This window comes from Oculina patagonica, chromosome 1 (genome assembly GCF_052425735.1).
Source record: "Oculina patagonica isolate OP01 chromosome 1, crgOcupat, whole genome shotgun sequence".
NCBI lineage: Eukaryota > Metazoa > Cnidaria > Anthozoa > Scleractinia > Oculinidae > Oculina > Oculina patagonica.
This window is the reverse complement of record NC_135758.1, coordinates 14,644,425-14,654,773: the sequence shown is the minus strand read 5'-3', so window position 1 is coordinate 14,654,773 and position 10,349 is coordinate 14,644,425. Positions and strand designations below refer to the sequence as shown.

General features: G+C 36.8%; 1 pseudogene across 1 annotated transcript; it reads left to right on the top strand.

Annotated features, from left to right (window-relative positions):
* The first annotated feature begins 383 nt into the window (after positions 1-383).
* LOC144658351 (segmentation protein paired-like) lies at positions 384-10,311 on the top strand (annotated as a pseudogene). The gene is made up of 4 exons (XR_013571669.1): positions 384-456; positions 1,423-1,977; positions 6,835-7,023; positions 9,252-10,311. The product of XR_013571669.1 is annotated as a segmentation protein paired-like (transcript).
* Positions 10,312-10,349: the final 38 nt, after the last annotated feature.

The following is a 10,349-nucleotide window of genomic DNA, read 5'->3' as shown; positions in this document are numbered from 1 at the left end:
GCGCGAAGCGCGCGAGCGGTGGGTGCATTTCCCCCAACGATCGTGAGCGACTGGGGACGAGGCAGTGAACGACTTGCGAAAACGTGTACGCAAGTCGTTCATACATTGTCTCTAATTTTTATCACGCACGTAAACGCACGCAAAAAGAAATGATTTTAATCCATGTGTCCCCTGTTGTGAAAAAAGAAATCTTTATTTTAATATTTGTAGACTTCAGTGTCGTTTGCTAGGCGCAGGGAGAGGTACTTGACGACAATGTTTCACGAAGATCTTGAGAGATGTGACGACAGGGGCGAACTATCTCCGAATGAGCTACGGAAAATTACGAGTCACGAAATATTTAATATTTCTTATTTACATTCTAGAAAACCTCAGTCCATGTACCGGCCGAAAAAGAATAGAACGTCCTTAAATATTACTTGAAGATGGAAGATTCCTTTAAGTTTCCACATGCAGGTAACAACTTCAATTGCTTTTAAAAATCATTATAGGCATTATAGGAGGCACCTTTAGTGCGATGTGAGTTAAAGGTATCAGTGAAAGGTAGCGACAACAAAGCGTAATACTCAATTGGGTTTGCCGAATCATACCATCCTCGGCAGTGAACGCGCAAAGAATAGGGATGTTAATAACTTAAATCGTAATGGAACACATCTAAACCATAGTGTGCCTTGTGCAAACAAACAGCCTTCTCTATTATTAAAATGGTTAAAAATTCATAATTCGTTCTGCAAAATCGATCGTTGCACAGGTCGTAAAACAGCGGGTCAAAATCTCAGTTACACGTGCACACTCGATCTCAGGAAACAACCTATTAAAAAATTATTCTTTGAAGTAGTTCCTACAGCATTCTTAATTTACAATTTAGGAAATGAAGATCGTTTCTAACACCAATATTCCTTACCATTTCTGTTAAACGTCACGTCAGGTTCATCTTCGAGCCCTTCGTTTGTTTCGTTTTGAGCTTAATATGGGTAAGCCACAAAATATTCAGGTTATTATAAGGTAGTTCCTTCAGTTTTCAGTCACTTTGTCTTGACCAGGATGCAAAACACTTTATTTCGATACAGTATCAAAAAAGTACGATTGGCACACTTGTAATTACAATTAGTTTAAGAGAACACCTTTGTTTCCCAAGTATTCTCGAATGAGGACATTTCAAATTCTACAACGAAATTACGTAACTGGCGTCAGTGGATCAGTTTTTATTCTCTCTACAACAAGAGCCAATTCAACAACGTTGACATCAATGTTCGTAGTGCCTTTGCCGGGCAGTTCAAACAGCCCAGCAATATAAAAAATTATATATTTTTATTTACTGCATCCACTTGATAATTGCCTCAGATGCTTGTTAGCAAACAACTTAAACTGCTGCTTACAAACAAACACCCACTGTAAAATCGTCATTTTCTCATGCCGTAGGACCAGGGCGTTTGAATCAACTTGGAGGTGCTTATATCAATGGCAAACCACTTCCAAAAGAGATTCGGCACGAAATCCTTGCTCTGGCTCTTCAAGGATTTCGTCCTTGTGACATAAGCCGTCGTTTACGAATCACTCATGGCTGCATTAGTAAGCTGTTGTCCAAGTATCGCAAAACTGGCTCAATCCAACCTGGTGGCGAAGGTGTAGGCCGACCCAGAGTGATCACACCTCGTATAGCACAGAGAATCTTGGAGTACAAGAAAGAACAACCAAGACTGTTTTCTTGGGAGATACGAGATCGTCTTGTTCGAGAAGGGCTGTGCAGTAACGAAAGTCTTCCTTCTCTTAGTTCCATCAGTCGATTGCTGAAGAATAGAGATAAATTGGAAACAGGGTCAGGTCGAACAATCCAAGAACGTAGCAGTAATTCCTACACGATCGCAAGTATCTTAAACTTACCATGCAATGGGCAATCTTCCTCGTCGATTTCGTCATCGGAGCCTTCTTCTTCTTTAGTTAGCAATGGAAGAATAGCTGAACATATACAGACAGGTCAGTGAAAAATCAATCTTCGTGTGTTTTGATTGGCTTTTAAAATACGTTGTTGAATTGTTTCTTTTCCCTCGAGCGGTGCATCACGGCACGTAGGGGACAGTTAGTTGGATATTCACAATCTACTTTGTCTTTAGTCTTCCTCCTCGGTAAGTGACAACTTCCGCTCTTCGTTTGATAGACGTGATAGTGACATATCAGGAAGTGTACCAAAGCTATGCCAATGAGACTTTGTTTGGTTATGTGCAAAGGAAGGATAAAAAGTTCTAGTTTGTTCGCTAACAACTATAAAAAATTGCGTTATTTATTTCGGCATGGGTCTGTATTTAATTTTACCAGTGCAATAATCAAATAAACAACTTATAAACGGCGTTAAGTTTAATTTAGCCACCATGGGTCTTTATAATGACTGAATACTTACTGTCAATCCTCACTTGCAGTTGACTATGTTTTCGTTTTCGATGTTCATATTATGGACTCCCTTCATTGATTTTCATTAATAATATGCACGTTAAAATGTATTTCAAATTTCAGTGTTCTCTGAATTGAAATTTAAATAATGTTTACTAAGATTTCCAGTTTTCTATAATCTTATTTAAGAGCAATCAAAGTTTTATTTATTTGTCTATCTATTTATTTATTAACCCTTTCGTACGTTTTAATAATTTGTATTTATCCTGTTTACTTCATTCATTTCTTAGTTCAATACTAAGGTAACAGTGTGTAAATGTTTTATATGCCACTGAAACAATCAAGAAAAGTGTTAAATCCTTTGATATTCTTTTTTTCGCAGCTTAAAAATGGGTGTCTTATATTGGATATACACCAAGCATTTCAAGTAACTTGCATCAGTACTAATTATCAGAAGTGTTTTTTAACTGATGAATGTCAATCCAAATAGAAATTATGAAATGTTGAAAGTGTTTTAAAATTGCTTAAAGATAAAGCAGATTCTTATACAAATTGCAAGTTGTTACAGTATGCTACAGTAGGTTGGTTCAGGATGAATTTTGAAAGTTACTTGTTACACTTGACTTTGATTTTCTAATAAGGGCTAAAAATGTTAAATTAGAGTGTGGATAGTTATGCTTTGCTTACATCACATACTAACATGTGTGCTATAAGTATAAGTAGGCAGTGATCTTTTTCTAGCTACTGAATATGTTGATGTATATAAGTACCAAATAACTTCATTTTAAAAAAAAATAATAGTCTTATTTTTACATCTGTTTAAAGTTTTTTGCTTAAATTCTTTTCTCAACATTGATAACTGTCTTTTAGAAGAATCATCTTATATAAAATTTTTGTTAGAATATTTTTTAATAAGAATAGTTTCTATATTATTTTAGATTATAAACCGATTTATTCGAGCCCTCTTGTAATATAACTGTAATGATGTCCAAAGGCCCCACGAGCCTGCCTGGGAGGGAACATTCAATAAGTTTGTATATGTTGGTAAAATGGTAAATTCTTGATAACCTACTACAAAGGACAACTTACACTGAAAGATTACATTTGCCTTACAGTATATCTTTAGTACTTAAACTTACGAGTTTCAATCTTTGATTTTATGGCTGTGTAAGGACTGGAAAAAAGTTGGGGAATCTCAAGAGGGAAGTTCTTAGTCTTAAAACACCGAGTGAAAGATTTGTATATAATGAATATAAAAAAGGTCCTGAAGGGGTTAAATGGAAACTGGGAGTTGCTCTTATATTACACTGGAAAAGTAAGATTTGATGCAATGGGTCTGAGATTGGGCAAAAAGGTAGGGGAAAAACCTTTTGTTACACTATCCATGTGAACGAAACTGTTAAAAATGACAATTTTTCTTGAAATAAGACAATGCAGTTCTTTTTCTTTTCGACAATTTTAATAAACTTCTTTATACCAGGGTTTGCCTGGCCTTAAGCACGCCAAAGTGAGTAAGTTTGTGGGGTTTTTTGCACAACTGTTGCTATTGGATGTGCAATGCATCAAGTATTGCACGTGTTCAAAGAGCTAAAATGTAATCTGTTGAAGGTCTTTGCAAAGTGCTCGTGGAAATGAAATTTCTCATTGAGCAAGTTACTTTGGGTGTCTGAAAATTTATCTTTGGTTCCCTTTCGTAGCATTGCTATTCAAAGTTTGTACAATCCTTCATGAGATAAAATAAAATATCTGAGATCCAGGATTTGATTGAAAAGTGCAAATTTCGTTTTTCTGTGAACTGTTCGGATTTATTACCTAGTACCTGTGTACAGGATGCTCCCATTTTTTGTAATATCATGATCGTGAGGGTTTTTGTGCGGGAATGGGGTATGAAACCAATGCCTAACCTCAAATCCCGGAGGACCGGTTAGTTTTCTGTAATCAGGACTTTCCGTTACCAAGATGGGTGCCTTGTGGACAAAACATTGCGACCCAATCCATGACAAGGGTCAGTGGATTACTCAAATAGACTGCCATATAATGAAGTATATATTGTGTACCTGTTATCAATACTGTTACCGTTATCTTATGAAAATATTCCAATATTTTAATTTTGGTAATTTTAGTCCTGATTTAGTAGACACCGCAAAAGTGTCAGCGTTTCTGCAGTTAATGAAACAGAAATATATTTCTTATTGGTAACAAACTCTACAGCAATCTCAAAAACTAGAATTTTATGGGGTTTTTTAAGAACGAATATGCCACTTTCAATTATTCAGAGTTAACTAGGAGAGTTTCCGATAGGAGAACATTAACTAAATTACGTATTAGTGATCATAAACTGATGACCGAACTGGGCAGTTATAACAAAACGCCCAGAGACAATAGGCTTTGCCCAGTCTGTGATTGTAATCAAACCGAAGATGAAATTCATGTTTTCCTTTATTCTTCCTAATAATATACATCAAAAAATTTCTCGAATCTGATTGGCTTAGAAAAATGCAGTTTTTAAGAAATTCGATGCGGAAATGACGAAATTCAGTGCAGAAATGACGAAATTCAGTGCAAAAAAAAGAAACAAACGCGGCATCCTGATTGGTTAATAAACAAAGGCAGCCACAGGGGACCAATCAAACGCTTTCACCCGATCTGAATGGCGCGAAGTTTGGATCTGCTTCGAGATGCGATGCGGTGAGCACAGTAGAGGACCAGAACACAGCTCTAAATACCATAGCACTGAAAAGCATTGGAATAACTGGTTTCTTAAGAAGGAAATTGCTGACGAAATCGAAACTACAAGCCGACTAAGCTTCACGCTTTGCTTGAGCGAATTTATTTACGCCGAATTCGCCGAATTAAAAAACAAACACATTGGCAAAGATTATGGACCAGACAGCCTCAAAGTAATGACTACATCGCTTGAAAGACACTTTACTTAGAGAACTGTACGGGACAGAGAATTGTCCAAGGAAGTGTTGAAAAGAAAAGCGACACAGCTTCACTTGGCTGGAGGTCGAGTCGAAAGCGCTCAAGCAAAGCTCGACAAGTACAAAGCAAAGAAAATCTCTGGAAGAGGTAAAACCCAGAATCTTGTATTTAGATAATTCGTTGAACTGTTTAGCCAGAGTTTTCGGCTAAGAAACTTTTAAAACATTGAGAAACCCGGCCTGTACGTTGTTTCGGCTTTGACCTTGTTTTGAATGAACGAGTGATTTTTTTTGCCGAGTTTGAATAAATATTTTTTGTACGAGATTTGCGCTTGTTATTTTCTCGCAATTTTTTCATGAATATTATTAATATAATTACAAATTGCACTCGCCCTACGGGCTTGTGCAATTTTGTTAGTCTTTGAAAAATTTACTCGTGCTTATTTATCCCAAATTGCACTCGAAATCATGTGATTACCTATACACACAACAATAAAAGATAACTTTTACAAGAAAATACAACCTTTCATTCAGAATGTTAGCCGGCTACCAGTGTCTGATTTAATTTAAGAATGAATGAATTCTTCCAATTATTTTATGAACATGCAATTAATTAAATTTTCATCATCTTGTTTTGATTCACGTAACAAAATGCTATAGTAATTTAGAAATATATAAGTTTATTAGTATTTTGTAATATTTAGTATAATACACGACCTCACAAGCATTGTGCTTTAAACCCCTATCGTGTGTAAATAAAGGTTATGATGATGATGATGATCAGTGTAATTAATTTAATATGTTCTTTTTCTTTTTTATTACTAAATAAGTTGTACGCTTTTGCAATATTGTAACAATTTACAGCCATGCAAATAAAGCGTCTTGTGGTTGGAAACCGTAGCCTGAGTCAGCCTGAGAAGCACTCAGGTTAGTCTGAATAGCGCTTCGGATAGTTAGTTTACGGTTAGCTGTCAATAATAATAATGGTAACAGTGTATATTTTTAAAACTCTCGATTGGAGAAGTATTTTTCTTTTAACGGTAGTTTATTTTGGTAGTCCAGTGGGGTAGTCCTTGGAGTAGAGATCAGTGTTTTGACCACATCCCCTTACGGGTCTCCATCCGGCAGAGCAAGCCTAGTTGTAGGGTGCCAGCTGTTCGCCCTTGAACACCCAGGCTTCAGAATCTGCAATGAAAGCACGCCGGCTAGATGATACTTTTGAGATGAGTTTTTGAGACGAATGTTTATCTCCATCTCTGCCAGGTCTTTTGTGAGAGTTATCTAAGAATATGACAATACAATCGCTGGAAATATATATTGTTAATATCACTATTTTTCGGGCTTATTTTGTCCTGGCATAATAAAATGATCACCTGTACGCCGTGGCTTTTGTTCATTTTTTTATTTGTTGCTAATGTTATGACTATCATTGTGCACTAAACTTAATCGGCGAATTTGTAACGATTTGTAACGATTTGTGACTAGATCTAATAATGAACATTGCTTTTGTTTACCATCACAGAGAATATCCAGGCTGTTGAAAACTCATGCGAGCCCTTTCCGCTTCAAATTCAGAGAAGAGAACGCATCAAGTATACAAGCCACCAACTACGGAAACTTGAAGCAGCATTTAAAATCAATCAATACCCATCTGCGTCAGCGAAGAGATCAGTTGGCAAGAGAAATTGGAGTTACTGAGTCAAGAATTCAGGTGCATTATTTAGTTCCACCTAAGAACACCTTTCAATGACTATATATAAAATCTCCAAAATACCATTTTGTTTCCTTCAGTGGGTTATATCTCGTTCAGTAATATCCTTTGTAAGTTAAGGCCATTTCAGCTTTTTTGGACTTCTTCTGTGCAATTTCAACGTATTGTGAGTTTGCTCGAGATAGAAAATCTGACTTTTTTTATGTGTTGTTTATGATCTGTGGGCCATTTCTGCACCTGCGCCTTGTTGATTCAAGGGTGAGGGTAGCAAAGGGGGTATCGTGATCCCGTTTCACGCACAAGTTTTAACCAAATTCACGTGTCACGTATACTTGAAGCAGCAGAATTCACGGATCACGTGTCTTTTCTAGCTATTGTCACGCGTCACGGTCTAATATTTGCCCTATTTTCACGCGTCACGGTGTAATTTTTGCACTTTTCACATGTCACGCATAAACCCTTTGCCCCCCTCAAGGGTGGTTACGTCTTTCACCGGACAAATTAGTATTCAGTGGATAGTGTAATAAGTTTTGGCGGCAATAGGTTTTAGAAGTAGATTGCATTATGCAAAGTTAGGGCATGATGAGAGGAGTAGAGTTTTAACTACGAATTCTAAGGATCAAATCTGTTATGTTCATAAGTTTCCGTTAGGAATTTGATCATCATACCATAAAGAGAAGCCTCTCCTTAGAACAGATCTAAAGAATAAATAATCACCTCTTATACAAAGCAACCACCGTGTCCCACGGACGCTACTTAATCTAGGTATGTTGTACCCCACTTACTTTTGATGTTGATAATGATTCAATTGAAGGCCGTTTCAAAAATGATTCTCCTCTCCCCTTTTCCATTTTTTTTCCACTTTGTTTCGCAAGTTTCTTTTGTGCTGTTTTTTTCCTTTAGTCATCAAAGCCTGCAGACTATAGTCACTGAAAGTTCTGATTATTTGAGAAGCGTTTACCCAGAGAACGACTTTATTACACACTACATAATTCCAATCCTTTGTAAACGTTAACTACGCTTACATGAAAAAAGGAAAAAAGACTCTACACACACTATCCAGACAAGGCATAGAACAAGGACTCTCAACATCAGTTAGGTTTCTGATTCGGAAATCGACCATCTTGCAGTCGTTTCGATGCATATGACTAGTTCACCTTTTGCGCCTATCTTTTTTAAGTACCTACGTGCTTTTGTTCGGCCAAACAGATCTTCCAGCTTTTGAAAAGATGTGGTTAGTCAATTCTAGTTAACCCTGTTATGTATATTTTTAATGTACGAAATTTTACAAGAATTAATGTAAATGTAAATGTAAATACCGCGCTATACAAAGGTTAAATTGCATCATGCTTTCATTATCTCAGAGTTGATTGGGATTGAGTCATGATATGGAGAATTTGCAGTTTCCAGGTTTTCATGTTTAACCGTATTTAGAATTACATTTCGCGTACACTTCTATTACATTTCGGTTTACAAACGAAGTTGGAATAAACTGTTGGAACCAAGCTGAGATGTTGCTGCTGTCTTTAAAACATATTTACGCCGAGAATTATTAAATACAAATGACCTTCGGAGCTATATTTATACATTGTATATTACAAAGGCCAAGAAGCAAAGCTTTACCTGAGGGGTCTGAAGAGGTAAAATGGGAACTGGAATTTGGGAAAAATTTTTATTTGGGAAATTTGAATTGGGTAACTGGGACTGGGAATCACAGAAACAAAATTACATGTGACTAGGATTGGAATTTGGGTAAAAAATAGGCTTAGCTTTAGTGCGCTTCCCTCTGGAATAATCTCACAGAGGAACTTAGAGCAGCTCATGTAACTCCCCCATGACAGATGTAAAAACAAGTTATTGTTACCGTGTATAAACAAAGCTTCAACTTGACATGATCTCCATAATAAGTCTGGTAAATACTACAAACGCTTATCAATGCTTTATTGAAAAAATACTTGCACACTGTGTAGTACTGTGGCACTGCATACATTCTTGCTATTTCAGTACCCTACCCCCCCCCCCCCCCCCAGAAGTTTCAAGGAACGAAGGAACATGGCCATAAAATAATTAGGAACAAGGGAACAAAAAGAAAACAAAGCTGGGAACAAAAGCGATAAAAGCTGTGTTTTTGAGAGGTTTGGGAACAGGGATCACAGTTGACAGTTGTTGTTGTTATTGACATAACTGAACTTTAAACCTCCTAACCTATCTGTCTGTTGCCGGCTTAGGTGTGGTTCTCAAACCGAAGAGGGAAGTGCAAAAGTAGCAGGCACACGACTGAAGAAACAGTTCCAAGAAAGAAGGATCCAAAAACGTGTACATGTCAAGGGAATCATTCAGACTCTGGCATGCTACCGAAGTTGATAGGGCCTGGTACTTCAAAAATATTCTTTCCACCCGGACCAGGTTGAAACATTTATGATCACCAAAAAAATGTTAGCCGCACAAAACTGCATGTATAATTATTGTATATTTATCGTAAGAAATGAGCTCCTTCTCCTGAAAACAACCATTAGAACAGAGGCAAGTTTTTCTCATTTCAAATTGAAAGCAAGTACCAAGGGAATGGAAATATTTAGACTAGCCTTCTCATCTACCATACCAGAGTACTTGCTTTACATTTCAAACTGCGAGTGAGTTCTTGTAAGTTTAATTCCTGAGTAAATGAGATCCCGAAACTACTTAACAATTCGAGTAAGAGCCCGAGTTTTTTTATGAGCAAATAGTCTACGAGGCGCAAGTTCAGTAGAAACTCTAAAGAATAGGCGATTTGCATGATGGCGTCACTTGACTACAACTACCAGAATCCTCCGCTTTGTCTTTTTGTCATTCTAATTAGAGCAATTGTTTTTTAAACCCCACTGGGAATTCAAAATTTGAATAACAAAGGAAAGGCGAAATGAATTCTGGTATTTGTGGTCAAATGACGACATCGTGCAAATGTGCTAATAAATTGCAGTCCAAAACCCGCAATTTTATGCTTAATTCCATACGTCTTTCGGCTCTTCAAATTTTGAAGTGAATTTCGTGACATTGTCCCTTAAACAAAAATCAACACCAAAAGTTCAACAGGACTTAGGTTTTGTGGGAAAGAGCCTTCTGCTCTCACTGGATACTGTATATGTCTGATGACCACGTTTGTCAGTAGGTTAGTGGTATGTTTACCATTTTTTGTACATACTAGTAGGAGGAATGGTGAACATTACTGAACAATTTTAAACATTACTGAACAATTTGTCTATCAGTATAGATAGTATACTAGATGCTTTTAAAAAAATAAAAATATTGTTTGCACAGACAACGACACAGAAAAAATGTTTGTCTCG